Genomic DNA, 23,767 nt, shown 5'->3' on the forward strand with positions numbered 1-23,767 from the left:
CCCTTGTCAACCTTTAATTCCACTGAGTAACACCAGTCACTGCCTAATTGCCAAATCTAATGGAAAAATTCAGTCCCCATCTTCTGGTGCCCTTTGTGGCATTTGCCAATGTTGACCCCTCCTTCTTTTTTAGGACCTTCCTCCCTTTTTCTGCTGTGATAGTCATCCTTCTTTTTTTTAATTATTATTAACTTTTATTGGAGTATGGTTGCTTTGCAATGTCGTGTTAGCCTCCACTGCACAACAAAATGAATCTGCCATAGTCATGCTTCTTTTATGGAGGTCTTGAAACAGGGATGAGTGATAACAGGAAGGAGTGTGGCTATTGTTAAACCAGGACTCAGGAGCTCACCAAGTAGAAGAACCTTAATCTAGTCTCTCTTGGTCACCAGGAGGGTCCTGACCTCGATTTTATCATGCATCCAGAGGTGAACAAGTTGACTGACTCATGACAGCTACCTTTCATGTGACCAGCATTTAAATCAGATGAAATTTGCTATGATTGAATATCTGTGTCCACTATTTAGGGAAAGCACGAGGATCCAGGTACCTGATAAGGTATCCCCACCTCCGAATCAGAGTGTGCCTTACTGGTGGCTGCAGAAGTCAGTGAAGTTACCTCTGTCCAGCCCGGATAAACCCAGAAAAATCTCTTCCCTACCTCAGCCCCATGTGGTTAATGCATTCTTTCCTCAGCATATAGTATAATTTGTTTTGAGCTTTCTTAGCCATAATCACATCCCTGTTAAGCCTTCCTGAGATCACACCAAATGTCCTTGGCAGGATTTGTAAACAACCCTTATTTCTGCTTTCTAATTATTTTCCCTGAAAGTAACCTAACTAGATGAGTGAGTATTCATGCACTTCAAGCCCTGTGATGTAATCAGATTTAATTTTCAAGAAAAGAATCTGAGAGGATGGATTCAGAAAAGAAGAGAATCTGAAGGGAGAGAAACATATGGGGATAAATTCCTTTCTCTGGAAATCCCTGGCAACTTTTTCTTTATTGTGTCAGTGGAATCAGATTGCTAAGCTTGAGAAATATGTATCTGGACCAACACTTCCCAAACAGGTCCACCAGGGAACACCACCTTGTAAGATGGGATGCTGGGAAGACAGTTGTACCATGTCAGATAAGGCTCATGGAACACAGTTGTGACTACAGGTTAGGCCAGAAGAAGCTTGTCAGTGGGTCAGATCCATTAAGGGCCACGTGTCAGGAAATCCGTTCATGAGGAAGTCCAAGGGAGAAACAAACATTTTGTCAGAAACAAGTAGGTGTGTGTGCTGGAAAGAGTAAATTATGGACTTCTGAGTATAACTTACACATTTTTTTATTGTCTAGTCCCACCTATCTTCCCTTCTCTTTTGCTGCTTCTTTCCCCACTCTGTGTTTCACCCAGACTACTAACAGCTTACTAACCTCAAACGGTGGCTCAGGACCACTCCTCACTTCTCTTACCATGTGACCCTGAAATTGCTTGTTTACCAGTGGAGCCCTCACTATCGTCCTCCAACTTCGCCCCCCCACCCCCTTCTTAAAGCCGGGGGCTCTGTTGTATTTATAGCTCTATCCCCCATGCCTGACACAGGGCCTGGCTCAGACTGGGAACTCAATTAATATTAGTTGAAATAACAATTAAATGAATGAATGATAGTATAAATGCAGTAAACTCATGTCATCTACTCATCTGTTATACTTGCCTTGGATCTTCTTCCTTCTAACCTATGACGAGCTGAGAGTTCCATTTTCGTCATTAATTTATAAACATAATAAATATGGTACTGTGCTAGTTCTGGGCTTACAAAAATTAATGACAAAATTAATATTAATATGAGCTCACAGGCCATCTGAGGAAAGAGATGCTAAAAGAGAAAATTAGGTAGATAATGCTAGTTGCCCATCCCATTCCCTTTCTCCACATCTTTCTTAGTAATAGAAACCTGATTTTGTGCCCAGTGAGAAGTTTTCTTTCACAACCTTCCTTGCAGATAGGGGTTACTAAGTGTTGGCCATGTGGATATGGGCCTTCTAGGAAAACTCCTTTGTGTGTCCTCATTTATGAGCAGGGCTGAGTCAAGCACTATTCTTGCCTGAAACACAGATGTAATAGCTGGAGTTACAGCAACAATCTTGTGATATCAAGGCTACCTTGAAGCCTGAAGTCATATACTAAAATTTGTACAAATGGGATCATTTAAAGTTATTCAGCCTATCTTACCAAGCCTGCATTTAGTCACTGTTACTGACAAGTTTGGAAGGAAAAAAAATCATCTCTCCTCTTCTCTTCAGTATATGTGTGTAGAAAGCAACTAAATGTGGTTTTCTTCGCCATTCCTAGTGAAAATCTTGTACACATACTGAAACACTGCAAAGATCTATAAATATTGTGATTTATTTGACCCACATAAAGGGCCTTTTTAGAAACAACCAACAGTTCTCAGATCTGTAGGAATTTTTTATTTAATGATAGTTTCTTGTTAAAAAAATAATAAAATGTTTAGAGACCAAATCATAAATAACTCCTTAAAGGAGCCTCCAATAATTTGATGGAGCAGGAGGGTGATTAAAATTTTATTATGTTAAATAGCAAAGTACAATATAGAAAGAAAATAAAGCATAAACTATAAATGGAAACTATAACAGTTTATACCAAAAGGAATAAATACAAATGTATTCAGAAATAGGATTTAAAATATGATTGACTTCTTATTTAGGCAGAAGTTTTTTGAGAGGATAATCCCACGAAAATGAAAGTCTTGGTTTTTTTTTGTTTATTTGTTTGTTTTTTGTGGTACGCGGGCCTCTCACTGTTGGGGCCTCTCCCGTTGCAGAGCACAGGCTCTGGACGCACAGGCTCAGCGGCCATGGGTCATGGACCCAGCTGCTCCGGGGCATGTGGGATCTTCCCGGACCGGGGCACGAACCCATGTCCCCTGCATCGGCAGGCGGATTCTCAACCACTGCGCCACCGGGGAAGCCCTTGGTTTTTTAATTGTAGGCTAGGAGAATGGATTTAGTCAGCTGAGATTAACTATGGGGGGCCTCCACAAGAGCCTATACTAGGATCCAAATACTGGGGAAAAACAGTGAATGTGGTGCCTGATGTTAAGAAGTTGCATCTTTGTAAACACGTGCAGTAAAATCTGGACTGTCTGGCATTCTTTCCACCTGAATGCCACTCACCAATCTCCCTACACTTCTCCAATGCTATAATTGAGGTTTATAATGATGTCCCCGATATGACTGCTGAATCATAGCAGAAAGATTAAAATATCTTCTGCTTTGCCTTTATGGGTTTAATTATATTTTTATTAATTGCAAACTGGAAATCTGATCTGTTTATAACACTGCTGGATTAACCAGAGCCTCGTTATCAGGGACCCAATCATCCACAGTAACAGAGTTTATCGTTCTTGGAGGGAAAACAACCCAACAACTGATTTAAAATGTGAGATTTATATGACCATAGTAAGAATAATTATTATAAAATAATTTAGAATCATCCAGCCACATTTGAAAGAATTGTAACAAATGTATTGATTAATAATAAATGCTACGCATCTAATTCTTTTAATAAGTATAATAACTCATATTCTGTAGAAAGAGAAAAATTACCTTAGAGTATGAATAAGTAAATCTTCATTTAGGCGTAGGCCCAGGAATATTATAAATTGAGTTGCCTTGTATGTCCAAATTTGGCTTAGGGTCCTGTCAAGCTGTTCCTCTTCTCACCCTTGGTTTTCTCAGAGATGTATTGCTCTGGTGACAATAAAGGGCCTCTAATAAACATGAAATGAGCATGTGTCTTAGATCAGGTTCTCTGGAAGCAGAGCCTGAGACAGGGATTCTTGTGCAAGTGACTTATTGAGGGTGTGCCTCAGGAGAAGGGGAACCAGGGAGGTAGCATAGGGTAAGGGGGATAAAAGCAAAGACAAGACAAGGCCTCAGCTGGAGACCAGCTTTAGCATGATCCTGTGGGGAACTCTGGAGCAGGAATTGGACCACAGAGTTGGTTCCTTGGGGCAAAGAGATTGCCCTTTTGCACTCCTATTATCAGTCACTCATTGGCTGTAGGTTGGTGGTAACCCCTAATGCAAGGCACCTCCCGTTCCCCCCAAGGGTACAGGTGGTTCTCTGAGAGAGAGGCAGCTGCATTTAGCAACCAACACTCACAGCAGCTAGGGATGCACATACTGGCCCCAGGAAGGGATCTGAGAAGGGTACCGACAGCACCCATGACACATCGTATATGGATAGCACCCATGACACATCATATATGGATAGGTTAGAGCTCCACACCCAGCCCTTAAGGATCCTGTAACAACTGAAGCACACTACTAAAAGTACTGCGGAGACCAAGCACCACGTGCAGCCTTGTCTCTAAAGGAAAGCATGCGCAGAGCACAACTAGGGACGTGCGGAGGCCGTCTCTCCTTCCAGCACAGGCTTGGGAACTCCCTCTCTCCTCACCTACCTTTTGTGCCAAGCAGTGGCAGCTGGTGGTGGCTTCAGTGACTGAGGTGAAGTGCCCAGTAAGGAAGGAACTAAGGATGTTAGGAAAATTTAGGATAGATCCAGACAGGCTGGGACGGGACAAGGGGACCTTTGGGTTAAGGCTTATGTCTGAGGCCACTTGCTAACCTCCCCCTTTGTTCTCTTCCACTGGCCCTAGAAATGTACTTGCTTGCTTATCTTTCCTCTGTCAGCCCCTCAGCTGCCCACTAGGGTTTCTATTTCCCCTGGCCGCTGGAGCTGTGTTTGTCTGTCTTCAAACAGCTTTTCCGCCACTCTTTTTTTTTGTTTTTAATTATAGTTGATTTACAATTTTGTGTTAGTTTTAGGTGTACAGCAAAGTGATTCAGTTTTATATATATATATATTTTTTTCTCAGATTCTTTTTCCCACCACTCTTAATATAACAAACATTCAACTTCAGCTTTGCAACACCTTCTAATAGTTTGACGGCTAAATATGATGGTGGGTGTGGGGAAAGGGAGTAGAGTAAAAATCCTTCCCATGCTATTCCCCTTCCTAAATTTAGCCCCATGAGCCAGGTGTAGCGTGGGTGCCACTGGTGGGTCTTAGGGAAAAACAGAGGCCATGCTGCTGATTCACCTGCATTTCAGGGGAGCACCCAAAGGCTGTCCTGGGAGGTGCTGGGTGACGCTCTGGGGTACAATTTGGGAGCAAAGGGGGCAGAGAGCCCCAGAGGAGATACACGTGTGGGCAGGTGGTACAGGAGCAGGGACAAGGCTGTGCATGGTGTTCCTCTAGCAAACTTGGGCACTTTCCTTCTCTCTCTCGCCTGGTCCTTCAGCCCCAGACCTTCCACTGAAGACACCAGTTTAGACTAATGGAAGATACATTGACAACTGAGACTAGGTGAGTGTGAGGCAAGAGTGTAAAATACTGGCTATTATAAGCCCTGAAGGAAGGGAGGAAAATCATAATTTTTTTTTTTTTCTAATCTGGGAAAGGAAGAGATGTTCCCTTTACCCGAAGGCTGGGGTAGAAATAAATGACTCCCCAGAACTACTGACATTGAGATAACAAATAGTACCACTTTGGCTGGAATCAGAACATTTTCTAATTCTGTACTCAAATAAGTAAAGGGTCCGGGTGGCCTCAGCAGTACAGCCCACGTGGGTGCCGTGTGACACGGTGGAAGGCAGGGTGGGCAGGTTAAGACATTAATGGTGTCATCGTCTTATGACTGACATCTTCCAGGAGAGACCCTTCCCTTCCTGCTGCTGCCCTTCAGCCTATGTGGGGATTTCAGTCTTCCTGACCTGTATGGGAGGTAAGGCAACCCATTTAAGTAAAAGAACTTTCAAAGAACTCCAAGCCTCTTTTCTCAGAAAGATTGGGAAGATACCAAGACAGATTTTGGTTCAAGTCCTGACTCTGCTTCTTACTACTTGAGACCTTAGTTTTCTTATCTGCAAAAAATAAGGGGTAGAAGAGAAGAGGATAATACTAGTAGCACGTAAAGACTTACTGTGATTAACTGGAATAATGTGTGTAAAGCGTTCAGCACAGTGCCTGGTACGTAAGTGTTGTTGTTGCCATTATTATTATATTATCATCATCATCTACAGGCCTGTAGGTGAGAATATAAACAAAGCCAATAATTATAATTTTCCCATTCAGTATACTCTGTGCCAAACATTGTTCTGAATACCTCTCATATAATAACTTTTTAAATACAACAACCCTATCAGGTATACTATTACACCCATTTTATAGATTAGGAAGCCAAAACGGAGAGAGATTAAGTAATTCACTCAAGAGTCCATCATTAGATAGCGGCAGAGCTGGGATTCAAACCCAGGAAGTCTGACTTCAAAATCTGTACTCTTTACCACTGTAATTAGAGTGAGGCAAGACTCAAAAAGGGCTGAGAGAATGCAGCATAGAACTGGCAAAGGTTCAGGGTGCAAAGATTAGAAGGGAATTGCAAATTGAGGTCTGGGTTAGGCCGGTTCCTTTCACCTGGTGCCCAGAGCGTGCTGAGGGTGAGGGCTGAGGAGTGACGGTCAGGCAGCCCCGGCAGCATCACAACTTCCTCGTCATGGACTGCTCACCCAGCAAAATAAGTTAACCTACTATTGGAGAATGATTGATGTTTCCAAGTCAGTTTACAAGCAAATTGGGCACATAACCCACAGGTAAACTATGATGAAGACAACAGTGTGCATTTTCAAGGACATTCCTGGTCTTACGTGTCTTTTACCAGGTAAGGGACCATCCTAGGAAATAGCCCAGTGAGTGCTAGTTCTTCGGCTTAATAAACTTTTTCACCCTGGATGAGTCCCTTTGCCTTCCTGGACCTTTCTAAGGTGGAAGCGTGGTCTGACAGAGGTCTTTCCTCTTCCACTGTTCCCTGTGTACCCTCCGTGCGTTTATTCCAGGAGGGCCGGACATCCAGGTGGGGCTGCATTGTTCTTTCAGCAAGGGCTTCTAGAATTACCTTATATGTCACATCTAGCTCTAATATTCTGAATATATGCATCATAAATTGAAATAATTGGTGTCACAGAAAGAGAAGAGACATGGCAGAATAGGCTTGCTCCAGCTTCTAACAATGACCCAAACAGTTCAAAAATCCAACTAAAAAATCCAGGAAAAAAAAAAATTGAGTTAGACTTAATTTGTATCACGAACATAATATTCAGTGAATATAATTCTGTTATTTATTTTTTACCTTATTCTGTGACTTCACTCGTAGCATTCAATTTATATATTGATTTCTAAGCATTGGTTTCCAAAAACGTCATTATCCTGTGAGCAATGTGGGCCACTAGAGCTTTATAACAAATAAATGGACGAAGAGTGGATGCCCTATGAAGAATGCCCGTGTTACTTGTTGCCCTCAAAACTGGGACGTCCCCATACTAATAGGGGTCACAACAGCACGTCAAACTGCAGAAAAAACTGCATAATACTTCAGTGATTCTAGACGGAAGTAGATAATCAATTCAGCCCCGGGTAGCTTCAGAGAGTAAGTCAAAAGAAAGAAATCTTTTTATTCTCCTCAGGGCAGAGATGTTTTTTGGTTCTGTGTTTTAATTTTAGCCCCTGCTGTTCCCTAGGGAAGTGTTGGTTAAAACAAAAACCTCTGTTTATTAGAACCAAGTGTCAGAAATTAATCAAAGATGAGTAGCATGTCAGTTTCCCTACTCCTGTAATAAAAGAATAATTGTGATTGTACTCTGGGGTCCATGTAGGTAAGGGGTCTAGTTCTGTCTGGCCATTTGACGTAGAAGCAAATAAGGGGATAAAAAGGAGTTATTAAAAACAAAAGCAAAACGAGCAAGACAAAATGAAATATGGGAGCTAAAATTCCAGTCCTTGGCAGTCAACCCCCAGGCTTGGGTGTTATGCAGAAAAAGGAAACCGTTGGAGACCCCATGGCAGTGTCAGTCAAGGCAGGTGGTTTTAATTTCTGTTTTTCTAATAGGCTGGAGTTGGAAAAGGGAAGAAGTGGTGATTTGGGGGAAGAACTACTTTGCACATAACCAATAGTTTACTGTGAGCAATCAGGGACATCCTTAGGGTATATTTTAGAGATAGTGAAAACTTCACATGAATGATTAAAATTCAAATTTCTAAAATTGAGAGAAAATAATTCTTAATTATTTATTTATTAATTAGAATTATTTAATAATTCTAGTTTCTTAATGTCGGCAGAAGGTAACGTAGGCAGAAGACAAGATGCATTGGGAGGTTACATGGGTTTAAAGGAGGTCTGACAGGCTGCGTACAGGACTCTAATCCTCCTGGGGCGAGGACAGCATCTTGGAGTGCTCTCCTCTTCTTTCAGACCTACTCTCCAGCAGCCAGTTCAGTAGTTACTGTGCATGTAAGAGGTGCTTGAGTGAGTCTTTGTTAGATAAATGAAAAGCAAATTAATGCACTTTTCAGAGCGACCTTCAGAGACCCGAGCCTGAGTGAGGACAGCTATCAAAAGGATAGACTCTTTGAGGATGAAATATATTGAAGTCTTCCAATGCTGGTTGTCAGTTTCTAACCCTTCTTCATCCTCCTGGCTACTCTCACCCACCCCAGAGGACAGAGCCCTGTAGATGGTTCCAGGTAAGCTGTGAAGTGAGTGGATTAGCATCTAGGGTGGGGCCGGTGGGGCTGACTTTGGGCAATTTATTTTATCTGTCTGGGCCTCAGTTTCTGCCTGTGTTGGTGACGGTTGTGGTGGTGGTGGTGGTGCTCGTGGGATGAACTGGGAGATCGGGATTGACCTACATACACTAATATGTATAAAATAGGCACCTAATAAGAACCTGCTGTATAAAAAAATAAATAAAATTTAAAAAAAAAAGAATGTTTACCAAATAAAGTGATCTGACCTAGAGTAGGCCCCAGTTCAAGGTAGCCTTTATCCTTACTCTTACTATTGAAATCAGAAGTTTCAGGTCAGAGGCCTGATCTTTTAGTGAGATGCTTTCCCGAATCTGTCTCATGGTGGGACAGGGAGACAGTGTGAGACCAGAAACCTAGCTTCTGAGGAGCGGGAGGGAGGGCACTGATGCCCTGGTGATGTTTCAGAAATGAGCACCGGTACCAGGTGGGCCAATATGAGACAGAAAAGTTTCTTCATGCACTTATTTGTTTTTGTTTTGGGTCCATTCTGCTGATAAACCTCCTCACTCAGAGGTTATTACTGCAAATGAAAAATACTGGTAAACCAGTATTTTGGCATTAGCGTTCTGAGTGAGAGCTCCAGTGGCAGGGAGGGGCTGAGCCATGGTTGAAGGGTTTCTTTTTGTTGACTGGGAATGCTTGTTCATCACTTTGTAAAGTTGGCTGAGGGTCATCAGGTTATAGTGGAAAACCTTAAGAGTCCCATGGCAGCTTTTCCACAAGTCTTTATTGCTGGAATTTCACTGGCTTCACGCCCATCCAAGCAGCCTCTGTCAGAAGGAACCAGAGCAGCTGTGACATGTCTGTTCAGGGCAGTATTGCATAGGCGTGAAGCAGTAGCTCCGTCTTCCCAAAACCCAGTAAAGTCCCCTGTCACGGCAAAGCTGAAGCTGAAAAAACTTGAATTACTGCCTGTCGAGCTGCAAGGGGTCTTAGAGCTCATCTCATCGAATCCCTTCGATTTCCAGTTGAGGAATCAAATCCAGAGATGTCTGAGGACCTGCTCAAGATAACGCAGCTAATTAGGCTCAGAGTTAAGACTCAAGATGGAATACAAACAAACACTTGTATTTATTCAACTTCATTTCGATTCCTTGTCTCATAAACTTGTATCTCTCTGCAAAATACTTAAGACAACAATAAGCTGGGATAAGAGAAATTTGTGAAATTGTGTCAACATGTTTGGGGTTGTCTTCATATTCTCTGAAACCACAAAAGGCATTTGATTAAATAGTTTGCAGCCAATTTGAGAATTCGTATTTATTTTCAAATGGTGCTTTCATTTTCCGAAGTTAAAGAAATCATTTTTTCGTACTCAGGCTTCAGAAAGGCTGGGTGGGCTTTCGATACCCATGGCGATGGTTCCTTATTGCCAGAGCCACTGTTAGACCAAGTACTGCTTGGAAGGCAATTCGAGGTAATTTCAGAGGAGCCCCATGTCATGCCTCTCTGATTATAGTACGTGTGGTTGTCAAGCGAGAGAAACCACATCCCTTGGTGAGCTCCGCAATCAGTGGGCTGTGAGCAGTCAGTCAGCCTCACGGGGAACAGCCTTCCACGGTACTTAAGACACAGGACTTACCCCCAGATCAAGCTGTTCAAAATTGCCGTTTTACTCAAGATCAAGCATTTCAGAAGTCATGTTGTACGCAGTAGGGGAACTATTAAGTTGTAATGAAATAGAACAGCTAGAAAGAAGAAAACAAATGTGTACTTCAAAGATGCAAAGGAGTGTCTTCATCAGGGCCCTGTTCAGATGTATCTTTTCTGCCATGAAGATTCTTCTAATTTTCATTTTGATATGTTTTCCTTTTCTTAATTTTAAACCACGAACTCTCCTTGTGCCAATTAACAAAAAAAGAAATAGAAGTCAGTCACTCCCTAAATTCCTCTTAGCTCGCGAACATTCTTTCTCTGGCCATGGTTGCTTGCATGCTGCCTCTTCTAATCTGAGACCCTCACTGCAGTCAGTAATCAAGTTCCTGGAGATGGGGTCAGGGAAGACTCAATCCCAAGTTGTCCCCATCCTTCCCCCCTGAGAGATCATGCCTATGTCAGTCTTGGTTCCTGTCTTCCACCCTCATCTTTGTCTTTCCCTCTGTTTAGCTCTTTCTTTATACCTTGTAGACTAGAGACATGAGCATGTGAGATTTTTCTTCCCTTCCCTTCTCTTTCTTGGTTACCTTATAGACTTCTCTCCTCCTACACCTTGTTCATTATATTCTCCCTCCCATTTTGTTCCAGAAATCTACCTGTAATGCATGGCTGATAAGCATATTCATTTCGCTTATGATTAACCTCGAAGGAGGAAAACACATTTTGGTGTGTTTTCAAACTGAAGAACCACTGCCAGAATACGTCTGAAAGTTCGCTTTGACTTTGCATTAAAGTATTCATTTCCCACTCCCCACGGCCCTCACCTCGTCCTTCTCTAATTAAACATAAATTTCCATATTAAAAATATTTAAAAAAATTATTTCTAGCTCACGTTTTGAGTGCTACACTACTGTGTTGCGTTCCACTGCCTTTTCAATGCAGATGTACCACAGGAGGTAAATGAGCCCTTTTGAAGTAATTTTGGAACCTGGCCACTTTTAGAAAATTGTTTCTATGAGAAAATGAATTCCCAGCTTTTAGGACATGATTTATTTTAAGTTGGATATTTCCTCTCTGTGTTTGGTACAAAAAAAATCTTTTTGACTTGGTGACATAAAATCAAAGAGAGCTGACTTGGTTTTTACCTTGTTGAATATTTTCATAATAGAAAAAAATTAACCTGTTTATTTCTTACATTTTATTGTGTTTTGTATAACGTTCTAGAGACCTTGAAATGCATGTTGTTGGTAATTCATAATTTTTCATAACCAGAGATATGCGGAGACTGCAGTTGTACACCGTTTCTGTTTTTCCCCTCTTCCTGGGCACGTGGAGAGACTGTATTTTCCAGTCTGCCTTGTAGCTAGGTGTGGCCATGGGAGTGGGTGCTTGCCAATGGAATACGAGTACAAGTGACTCGAGGAACTTCTGCCTCATCTGCTTAAGAGGATCTCCCTGGCCTGAGACTCCCTCTCTTTCCCCCACGTAGCCACCTAGACCAGAGCGACCCTGCAAGCCAGCTGTGGATGGCAGAGTTATTGCCAGCCTGGGTCCCCAGTGACTGGCTGGAGCAGAACTGCCCACCAAGCTGGGACACTTGTCTTGCACTGTTACCTGGGAGACAAACACACTTCACTGTGCTTCGAGCCACTGCATTTTGGGGCGCTTTTTCTTACAGCAGCTTAGCCTACTCTATAAAAGTACTACAAAAATTATTTCACAAGATGTCCTATTGTAAAGTATTTTACCAAAATATACTGAATAATCAAAAACTACATAAGCAAAAAGTAATTTTCTTCCAAAAACAAAACTCTAGACATTTTGGTTTTGATTCTGCTAGTGTATTTCTCTATATATTAAGAAATGGATAAGGCTAATTTAATCCTCCATTCAAACTCCATCAAATAAAAGTCTGTTTACCAAAGCCAGACATGTTTTCCAAAGAGTTGTTATTTGAAAGGGGTAATATGTTCTGGCCTGCATTATATCTATTAAAGGAAAAAAAGTAAAAGAATACCCACCTCAGAAGCACATTTCTTTGATATAGTATCCCATGATAATCCCATTTTAATTAGGGCCAAATTCTGCTTATGATCAAATGCAGTCTCAAGAAACAAAATTCTTCCAGGGTCACTTTATAATACAATAGTGAAAGAAGAATAAAGCAAGGTTAACATCATTGAATTTCAAAAAAAAATTATAAATTGGAATGAGGATAGAATCACACACATATTCATGGTTTATTTTTTATACCACAATTGGTGTCGTATCTAATGGTACTTCTTTGCTGAATACTCTTGTGTATTTGTTGGTTGCTTTGTTTTTCTCACAAAGTAAAGTAACATTTGTAATTTAGGTTTTTCATAAAGTTCTTCCATTAGAATATATATTAACAAGATAATCTAAAATATGAAAGTTAAAATAAATAGTGCCAAATCGGCCCATGGCTGAAAAAACAAACATCTAAGCCCTGAACGAAGTAGGGATGAATTCATTCCTCAAAATCCTAAAACGGGAGAGGTAGGAAAAGGAGTTATGAAAGAATCTACGACCTTAATAACATTAAAAAAACTAAGTGAATATTACAGTATTCTTCGTAGAACTCAGAACTCTGGGTGAATTCTGAGACAAAACATTTAAGAGGATAAAATAGGCATTAGCTACAGGAAAATAATCCATTCTCTCTGTACATATTTTTAACTAGTAGCAAATTCATCTCACTTTATTTTTTTTTAAATTTTCTTTTGTTTTGTTTGGCCACGCTGCACAGCTTGCAAGATCTTAGTTCCTGGACCAGGGATCAAACCCACGCCCCCTGCAGTCGAAGCGGGGAGTCTTAACCACTGGATCGCCAGGGAAGTCCCACTTTTTTTTTCTTTAAATGCAATACTGGACTTTAACTCTGTCTGCCAGTATCGAGATTATGGTACTTGTAATCTAGATCTTCTTTACTCATACGATGATGTCGACTTCAACCTTAAACGGACATCTGTGGAACTTCGCTCTAGTAAACATTGCTTCCCCTCTTCCACCAGTTCCTGGCTGCCTGACATAACCAGCCGTCAGACTGACGAGAGAACGTGCTTATAGCGTTCTGTAAGGGGGATAGAATGCAGTATGGGATAGAATGCAGTATGGATCATAGGTCTGAAAAGAATCAAGGTTCTTAGGTTTTCTACTTCTTGGTTTCTGTGTTTAAAAATATAAACCCACAGAGACTTCCCTGGTGGTGCAGTGGTTAAGAATCTGCCTGTCAATGCAGGGGACACGGGTTCGATCCCTGGCCCGGGAAGATCCCACATGCCGCGGAGCAACTAAGCCTGTGCGTCACAGCTACTGAGCCTGCGCTGTAGAGCCCGTGAGCCACAACTACTGAGCCCACGTGCTGCAACTACTGAAGCCTGCGCACCTACAGCCTGTGCTCTGCAACAAGAGAAGCCACTGCAATGAGAAGCCTGCGCACCACAACGAAGAGTAGCCCCCGCTCGCCACAACTAGAAAAAGTCCGCACACAGCAACGAAGACCCAATGCAGCCAAAAAATAAATAAAATAAATAAATGAAGTTGCTTTAATGTGTATATATATATATATATATATATATATATACCCACATTATAGTAACTGACCGCTGTGTGACAATTCATGTAGAGTCTTGGTCCAAAGAGTCGTCTAATGCTGGGTTTAGTGCTACTCAACTCTACGACAGATCCAAGCTGGGCCTTAGCTTCCTTATCTGGACATGGGAATACTTTATTAATATTTGTTTTTCCTAAGCCCACTCTAGAAGAAGTCTGTACCTGCAGGAAATTACACGGCACACAACTCTTAACTTTAAGCAAAAATAAAGACAGCCTTAAAGAGGAAACAGTATCACAATGGGGAAGGAGGAGTAAGTGGCTGAGGAGCATGTGACTGTGGCAATGCCTCTGGGATGGGCCAGCCGGTCGGAGGGCCAAATCCAGCCTGCTGCCTGTTTTGTTAAGAGCTAAGAAAGACTTCTCCATTTTTAAATGATTTTTTAAAATTCCGAAGAAGAAGAGTATTTCGTAATACATGAAAATTCTATGAAATTCAAATGTTAGTGTCTGTAAATAAAGTTTTATTGAAACACAGACACACCCTTCCATTTATGTGTTGTGGCTGCCTTCACACCACAACAGTGAGAGTTCAGCAGTCATGACAGAGACCGTACAGCCTGCAAAGCCTAACACATTTACTAGCTGTCCTTTATAGAATTAGTTTTGCAAACCTTCCTCTAGAATGTTCAAGGTAGAAATGTCCAATGGCAGTTGGAATTTAGATTTTTGGAATAATCCACAAGAAGCAGTAGTTTAAAATGTGGGAGTTGAGGAAGTCAAGAAGAGATTCGAGAAAAGAGGTCTGGAGAAAGCACCTGTGGAAGATGACTTCGATAAGTTGGGAGAGGAAGGAATCCCTGAAGGGAGGAAAGAAGGCACAGGTAGAACACGGTGGGTGTCCCAAAAGCCAAGCAAGGAGTGAGTTGGTGACAGCAGACATGTCAGAGAGATCAGGTAAACTGGAGATAAAACAGTTCATTGGATTTGGTGACTAGAGGTCATTGGTGGCCCCCAAGAAAGAGATTTCTATGAAACAGTGCGGCATTTGCCAGTTTTCAAGAGGTCCAGGAGCAAATAGATTTGCCCTGGAAAGGAGACCAACATTTGTCTGCTTCCTTGCTTGTTGTTTTTCATAGAATACTGAGAGTGTTTGTAGGCCTAACAGAAGCATTCAAGAGATGGAGATGAAGAGAGGAGACAGAGAGCTGAGGAAAGGAATGGAGAAAAGGTTGAAGGGATGCCTAAATTGAATATAGAAGGGGCACAGCTCCCTCTGGAACAATGAGGAAGAAAAGAGTGGACACACAAAGAAAATTTGAAGGGGGAGGCCAAAAAGGACGTGATAACATTAAGTGGCGAGGTTAACTATATAGAATAAGGAAGCTGGAATAACAACGGGGCATTTTAGGGGGGTAAACCAGTAACCATCATGCGTGAAGCTGTACAAAGTCCACTGGAGTGTCTGAAAGGACTGCTGAGGAAAAGTATTTGATATGGTTTTGGAGTCTTTCCCAAAAGTTTGGTAGCTTAGGTGTGGAGATGGAAAAGAAGTTGAAAGAGGCTAAGATTAACATGAAAGACTCCAGAAAAGGTAACACGTGGAAGGACTGTTCAAGAAGACAGTGTTGAAGCAACTCGTCCTGGAGTCCAGACTGGTTGGTAGAGCAAGGGAAACCAGAGGGAACTTGACTAGCTAGGATTAGAAAGAAGACTTAAGAAAGAAATGAGACAGAAGTGTCATTTCTGTAAGGTGAAGGAAGTACAAAAGATAGAAATCAATGAAGATAAAATCAGAAAGGAGGACTTCTATCATCACTATCACCAAATGAAAGATCTTGGAATATTGAAAATAAGGTGTAAGATCTGGCTGTCATGGGGACTATGGGAATCTCAGAAGAAATCTGAAGATGCAGCTGCTTTATCCTGGAAGGCTCTTGTTCCTCAAGGTTTCTTGTCCCTGTATGCGTCCCAGGGTCTTGTAGCTGGAAGGTGATCGGAGGCCAGATAAGTGATGTCTGAGCTGTTTCCAGTGGGAGTAGATCACAGAGAAAAGCCTTAGCCAGAGAATCTTAACTTGAACCTAAGGGGTTTAGTTGAAACTGAGTAGTCCTTTGGAATGGATCTGAACAATGACTCAACTCATGGACTGTCTCACTGGGCACCCTTTCCCTCCCTCCCAGGGGAACTGAGATTGAATGAATAATAGCTGTGAAATGCTCCTTTGAGAACAAGACTCCTACACACTAATAAATACTAAATGCTTTTCATTACAACTTAAGTGGTTGACTTGCTTCCCCTCAAAATGCATCCTAATGAATGGCATGAGAAAGAATGACATTTCCCCAAAATGTTGCACATGAACACTAATTTATTATAGACTCATGCATGTCTATAAATTTTGTTGATTGAAAATTAATTTGCATCAATATTTGAGGAATGGAAGGAGGAAAGTTAATAAGTACCTGAACCATCCAATTATTTGAAGTACCTAGACTTAGCTAAAATTTACTAAAGGATAATTTTAAAACTTATTCATCAAATTAAATAGTGACATTTGGGGGTCATTTGAAATGAAAAGCATCTTTTTTTTTTTCTCAGCTCCCATTTACCTCTTCTCCCCTTGCCCCTGGTCCCAATGCCCATCCCATCCTTGCTGCCCCTAGATATTCTTTCAGAGATTCGGCAGTGGTAGGAAGGAAAATATTCACATATTCCAGAAAGCAAATAATTTCTTGGTCTTCATGACATAAGAATACTAGCTTTCCCACAGAGAAGCAAATTGGATGACAATTTTAGGATAATTGAGTTGCTTGATGCTTTTCAAGTTGTTCGGAAACCAGTGCTGTGAAAACCAGTTTTTTTCAGTGCTACCTGTAGTTTCCTGTGGTAGGAGATTTTCTATTTACCCGTTAAAAACAAAACACAGAGCAAAGGCTTGCAGATTTGTGAGTGGGTTTATGTTATACAGTGGCTTCGAAAATGAAAACTTGGTAAACTAAATTAAAACAAACTGAATTGCCTAAATTTTCAATAAGTTAGGTATAATAATTTGGGGTGGACCAAAAAAATCTGTATAAAAGAGACCATAGATCCTAATTTTAAATCATTTGAGGGCCAAATGGTCACCCTTTTCCCCCCCTTTCTGGATGGAGATGGAGGGTATCAGGGCTTTCAGGTATGAAACAATGGATAATGATACCAAACAAAATGGTTGGTAATCACAAAGAGAGTAAGGCACAAAAAGAAAAGTATGTGGGCAGAGACAAATCATGGAACTGAGCAGAAACTGAATGATGTTGGCCTCTGCTTCTGAGCCTTGACCATGCATCAGAATTACCTGGAGGGCTTGTAAAAATACAAATTGCTAGCCCCCCACCAACAGTTTCTGATTCAGCAGATCTGGGATAGGGCCTGAGAGTTTCCTTTCCACCAAATTCCCAAAAGATGCTGACGCTACTGGTTCTGGGACCACACTTTAAGAACTAAATTTAGGTTGATTTAGGGCAGTGTCTAGAGACAGAAAGAAGAAATAAGAAAGTGTGGAAGACAATGATGGAAGACAGAAGAAGCCAATTTATTGGAGGAAATTAAAGGGAAGAAGGAATCAAGACAACAGGTGATGACTAAATTAAAATTAAAAAAAGCAAAGGAAGGTAAACTTTAATTGAAGGCCAAGCCCTGTGCTAGGCACTTTACATTCACATTCCTGCCAGGTAGGTAAAATAATATCCAGAAGAGGAACAAGATGTTCAAAAACTTGACAAATGTGAGTGGATAATGATGACTGTAGTAAAATAGCTTTGCAAGGTCAACACAGTTAAAACATGGTCCTGAGCTCCAAGCCACTTAAGAGATAGACAAGGAGCAAGATGGAGATCAGAGTACCATACTTATTACTGATTCAGGCTGGGAGAGATGATGTGGCTTAGGAGTGCAGCAGCTGTGGGCTTCCCAGTGCTGCTGGTCAGAAACAGACCGGTCTCTCGGGCCAGGCCAGGTGGACATGTCTCCTCCCGTGGGGCCCTCCCCTTGGAAAATTTCCAACATGGAAGATAAGACATGAATTTGGGCATTACTGTGGCCATTCCTCAAGGAAGGAGAGCACGGCAGGGGCTGAGCTTAGCAAGCCCTATTTACTCTTCTGAAAGTTACCATTCACATAATTTGCTTTTCATTCTCTGAGGCAGAGTGGTGAAAGAGTAAAGAGGTTGGGAATGTTACATGAGCTGAGGTCTCTCTAGATGCAAGGAAAAACATCAGGAGCCTGGAATAAACATCCTTTCCCTGTAGGTAGGTGAACCTAGCATAAAAGCAGACTATTTCCCTCTAAAGCCTGCTCCGTTTCAACGATTCTGTTGGGACTTCCCTGGCAGTCTGGTGGTTAAGGCTGTGGCGCTTCCACTGCAGAGGGCACGGGTTTGATCCCTGGTTAGGGAACTAAGATCCCGTGTGCCACACTGCGCGGCCAAATATATATATATGGTTTTGTCACTTCTAGAAAGAAAGCACGACCAAGATTCGGGAGTAGTAAAGAATCCCAGGAAGATGCAGGATGAAGGAACCAATGCCGTATTTTGGTAGCATGGTAACTTGAATTACTGGTGCCCAACGACAGGGGATTGCCTGCAAGACTAAACACTGGAAGTGGGCCTGGCTGGTGGCTGGGTCAGTATCCCGAGGAGAGGCTGGTTGATCTAAATTTCACACGTGGCTTCCGAGTCTGCTTCTCTCTGTGGCCATTTTGACTCGTTTTCGTTTTCTATATTCTGATGGCCATTTAGTTTGTTCCTTAGGAAAATGGCTCAAATTGACATTTGGACACATTTGGAAAGGAAAAAAGACACTGAAGAGCAGGCTCATTCTCCTTAAACAATGTGCAATCAGACTAATATTTCCAGTAGTTCAACCTGCTATTAGTCTCAATTCATCACATCCTCAGAGGTTTGTGCTCCATGTCCGTAGAAGTGCAGAGCCTCTTCAGTTCTCCTTCTGCCCTGTCGCTGCAGTGACAGCTTGCGCTCCGCGAGTTCCCGCAGTGATGCACACGGCCTCCTACAGTGGATGAGGGTGGGCTCTCACCACTTGACTTTCCAATGTGCTCGTGCTTAGTAGAGCACCTCCTTGGCACAGTGAAAGTTCTTTAAGTTGGACTTTGTTGAAATGCCCCTGGAGGCACATTTTAAAGCTGAGATTTTAATTACAGACCATTAACGACTGCTGCTTCTGTGCCTTTGAGTACCGTATATATAGTTCTAGGGCCCTTGAGGATTTTACCCCAACAGGTGAAGTTTTATGTGTTCAGTGGATTTTTGTTGTTGCTGTTTAAGGGAAAATGTTTGAATTCCGATAATTCTTGCTAGGAACACAAAAGAGAAAGCAGAAGATGCCCAGGAACTCAATAATTGAGTGGATGAAAATGAATATAGGAAAAAATAACAGCAGGAAAATGGTATCTGAACTGACTGAAGTACATAAAGTCCTAGAACCTTCACACATTTTTATTACTTAAAGAATTCTATTTTTATTTGGCAAACCAGAGGGTTTATACTAGTTTTATTATCTTATGGTTGGGATAATCAGCAAACTTAAACCTGAACTCAAACCTAAACATGAACCTGAACTCAGACCTATAGTTTCGTCAAAATTTTAGCTAAAAACGAGAGAAAAACTTTAAAAATATCTCTTTCAGAAGTTCCAAACACCTATATAAAATTCTTAACACTTGGAAAAATTATAAATTTACAAGTATTAGTTACCATAAATGAGTCTTCCTGATTATTTTCTTAACATGAGTAAAATGTCTTCAGACTTTCTTCTCTTGAATATTCACTGCGGTTAATGAGTGTTCAGTGTAGTAAACTGATCGTTTAAACACAGAGATAGGAAGAAAGTGAAGAGGCCAAGCTTCTAGTCTACATTCTGCCATAAACCAGTGGTATGATCTAGGGGCCAGTTAGTGTTCTCATGATTAAAATACCTGTTGTAGAGCATTCATAGATATAAGGGTAAAAATGAGGTCATGTATACAAAGCACTGAAAAAAATTTAAAGTGTTATATGACTTTTAAAGTAATCAGCATCATTTTAAATGGACGAATAGCATAAACTGAAGATGTTTAGCTTAGGGAAGGTAAGACGGAAGTGGTAAAGCAAAAGTGTCTTCTTATACTTGAGAGCTGCTCAGTTGATCTGGAGGACAGACTTTAAAAGCGGGTGGAGGGCTTCCCTGGTGGCGCAGTGGTTGAGAGTCCGCCTGCCGATGCAGGGGACATGGGTTCGTGCCCTGGTCCGGGAAGATCCCACATGCCACAGAGCGGCTGGGCCCACTGAGCCTGCGCGTCCGGAGCCTGTGCTCCGCAACGGGAGAGGCCACAACAGTGAGAGGCCCGTGTACCGCAAAAAAAAAAAAAAAAAAAAAAAAAAAAAAGCGGGTGGAAATTACAGTCCAGTAGTTTTCAGCATAACATAATAGAACAACTGTCTACAGCAGTGGAGTAGATAGATGGGCTTGTGAGAGAGTGATCCAACTGTCCATGACAGCCTGCATGCCAAATTCCTATACTGATTGTCAGAGAGGCCTTTTGTGACATTAGCTGCTATAATTTATTATTGGACCAAGAGCTCTCTGAAATCCTTTCCAACTTTCAGAGCCTTAGTTCCTGTGTTCATCTAAAAAACTAATGAATGAATTTTGTGACAGTTGATTCTATTGATTATGTTTATATGACAGGATACAATCAAGTGGAAAAATATATTCACTTAGGTGTACCATGAAGATCCTAATGTGTTCTCCAGAGAACAGTGATATTTCTAGAGCATGGGAGGGCTGTATGTTTAGTGAGGATTCCTTAGACCTCCCAGAAATGCCTTCACTAAGCAGCAGTGCTTTAAACAATCATTTGATGTTAGCAATAAAAATCCAATTGAAGATAGTATATACTATATTATACCGTATTCTTTTTCTTCACATGAGAGATACCTTTGGAATTTAAAATCAAGGAAAGCCTTTCTTTTTCTGAGGAACTAGAATATTTTCTTATTCCAGTAACAAAGCTTTGTAATTTAGTGAGCCCATTGTCCTGGCTGCTAGGAAGCTCAAAGCAGATTTGAAATAACCATGGCAACTCTGACAATTCTCAGAGTTGGCATGCTTACATTATCTCTTTTTCCCTTGGTCTGAATTTTCTTTCTCTTTCATAATGTTTTAAACTGTTAAAAAAATTTTTTTAAAAATGATCATACTTTTAAAGTAGTCACTGTAGATACCTTCAGTTGATTTTGCAAAAAAGTCTTTTATGCTCTTCTTCCATTAGCCAACCTTGCTATTTTCCACATAGACACAGAAGCACAAACACACACACACGCCAGTGTACTATTTTCTTCTTTTCAACATATGAAGAAAATAAATTTAATAAAACGCAGTAAATTATTTGCAGCTCTGAAGGGTTTGACCATCAAATAAATCTGATTATGTTCTACTTGCAGATGATGCCATATTTACCTAAAGATCAGGATGGTTTGTTCTTTCTTGGTCTTCTAAGTGTTACAGAACCTGTGAAATATATTACTTCACTGGCCTCATGAAGTGTTTTAGTGATGGCCAGGAGGTTTTGGACAGTGAGGAGTTTAGGACTCTTTTGAAGCTTATGACAAATGTTAATTTGAAGTTCAAAGATGCGTAGTCTCTGCCAGTTTTTCTTGCCATTTATTTATTTATTCAAATTTTATTCCTGCACTCCTACCCGCATTCCTGATGATAGCACTTAACTCTTTCATAAAGAAACTTCCTTTTGTCTTTTTAAGCTCCCTTGGAGTCAACTGCTAGATATCATGGGCATTCTTTTGCTTTTTCAGAGAACTCTGGAAAGCAAGCAGCTTCCTCTTCGTGTCCGAACCTGCCACAGGTCTAACATGGTAAGTTTTTGTATTTCATTTTGATACAGATTCTGCAGGCCCTCTGTTGTAAGCAACTAAAATCTTTTGAAAAGAAGTTATCTTTTTAAAAATTTAAATATAGTTGATGTAAAATATTGTGTTAGTTTCAGGTATACTACATTGTAATTTGACATTTGCATATACATTACAAAATGAACACCACGGTAAGTCAAGTACCATCTGTCTCCATTCAAAGTTACTACAATATTATTGATCATATTCCTTATGCTGTATATTATATCCCTGTGGGTTATTCATTTTGTAACTAGAGATTTATACTGTTAATTCCCTTCACCTGTTTCACCCAGCCCTCCACCTGCCTCTGCTCTAGCAACCGTCCATCTGTTCTCTGTATCTATGAGTCTGTTTTCATTTTGCTTTGTTTGTTTGTTTTGTTTTTTAGAGTCCACATATAAGTGAGATCAGACAGTATTTTTCTTTTCCTGTCTGATTTATTTCACTTAGCAAAATGCCCTCTAGAGTCATCCATGTTGTCACAAATGGCAAGATTTCATTTTTAATGGCTGAGTAATATTCCTGTGTGTGTGTGTGTGTGTGTGTGTGTGTGTGTGTGTGTGTGTGTGTGTATGTATCACATCTTCTTTATCCATTCATCCATCCATGGACACTTAGGTTGCTTCCATATCTTGGCTATTTTCAATGATGCTGCAATGGACATTGGGGTTCATATATCTTTTGGAATTAGTGTTTTGGTTTTCTTTGGGAAAATACCAAGAAGTGAAATTTCTGGATCATATGGTAGTTTTATTTTTAATTTGTTGAGGAAACTGCAAACTGTTTTCCATAGTGGCTGCATCAATTTATAGTGCACAGGGTTCCTTTTCCACCATATCTTCACCAACACTTGTTATTTGTTGTCTTTTTTGGATGATAGCCATTCTGACAGGTGTGAGATGGTATCTCATTGTGGTTTTGATTTGCATTTCCTTGATGATTTGAGATGTTGAGCATCTTTTCATATGTGTGTTGGTCATTTGCATACCTCCTTTGGAAAAATGGCTGTTCAGGTCCTCTGCCCATTTTTGAATCAGGTTGCTGGTTTGTTTGATGTTGAGTTGTATGGGTTCTTTGTGTATTTCAGGTATTACCCATTATCACATATATCAGTTGCAAATACCTTCTGACACTCAGTAGGCTGCCTTTTCATTTTATTGGCAATTTCTTTCACTAAGCAAAAGCTTTTAGTTTGATATTGTCCCATTTGTTTATTTTGCTTTTGTTTTGCTTGCCTGAGGAGACAGATCAAAAAAATATATTGGTAAATCCAATGTCAAAGAAATTACTTACTATGGGTTTTTTTGTTTTTTTGTTTTTTTGTTTTTTTTGCTGTACGCGGGCCTCTCACTGTTGTGGCCCCTCCCATTGCAGAGCACAGGCTCCGGACGCGCAGGCTCAGCGGCCATGGCTCACGGGCCCAGCCGCTCCGCGGTATGTGGGATCCTCCCGCACCGGGGCACGAACTCGCGTCCCCTGCATCGGCAGGCGGACTCTCAACCACTGCGCCACCAGGGAAGCCCTATGTTTTTTTTTTAAAAGGACTTTTATGGTTTCAGGTCTTACATTTAAGTCTTTAATCCATCTTGAGTTTATTTTTGTATATGGTGTGAAAAAGTAGTCCAGTTTGATGCTTTTGCATGTAGCTGTCCAGTTTTCCCAACAACATTTATTTAAGAGTCTGTCTTCCCAGTTGTATATTTTTGCCTCCTTTGTTGTAGATTAATTGACCATATGAACTTTGGTTTCTTTCTGGGGTCTCTATTCTGTTCCATTGATCTATGTGTCTGTTTTTCTGCCAGTACCATACTGTTTTGATTATTGTAACTTTGTAGTGTAGTTTGAAACCAGGGATTGTGATACCTCCAGCATTGTTCTTTCTCAAGGTCACTTTGGCTATTAGAGGTCTTTTGTGTTTCCACACAAATTTTAGAATTGTTTGTTCTAATTCTGTGAAAAGTGCCATTGGGATTGCACTGAG

The 23,767-nt window shown here is 41.0% G+C and overlaps 1 protein-coding gene across 1 annotated transcript in view; it reads left to right on the forward strand.

Moving 5' to 3' along the window:
* LMNTD1 (lamin tail domain containing 1) overlaps positions 1 to 23,767 on the forward strand; it is a 442,963-nt gene that overhangs the window by 1,241 nt on the left and 417,955 nt on the right. Inside the window, exons 2-3 of the mRNA XM_060166722.1 lie at positions 8,429 to 8,599; positions 21,691 to 21,750. The gene's annotated coding sequence lies outside the window, so the exon portion shown is untranslated. The remainder of the gene's footprint in view (positions 1 to 8,428; positions 8,600 to 21,690; positions 21,751 to 23,767) is intronic.

The sequence above is a fragment of the Lagenorhynchus albirostris genome, chromosome 11 (genome assembly GCF_949774975.1).
Source record: "Lagenorhynchus albirostris chromosome 11, mLagAlb1.1, whole genome shotgun sequence".
Taxonomy (NCBI): domain Eukaryota; kingdom Metazoa; phylum Chordata; class Mammalia; order Artiodactyla; family Delphinidae; genus Lagenorhynchus; species Lagenorhynchus albirostris.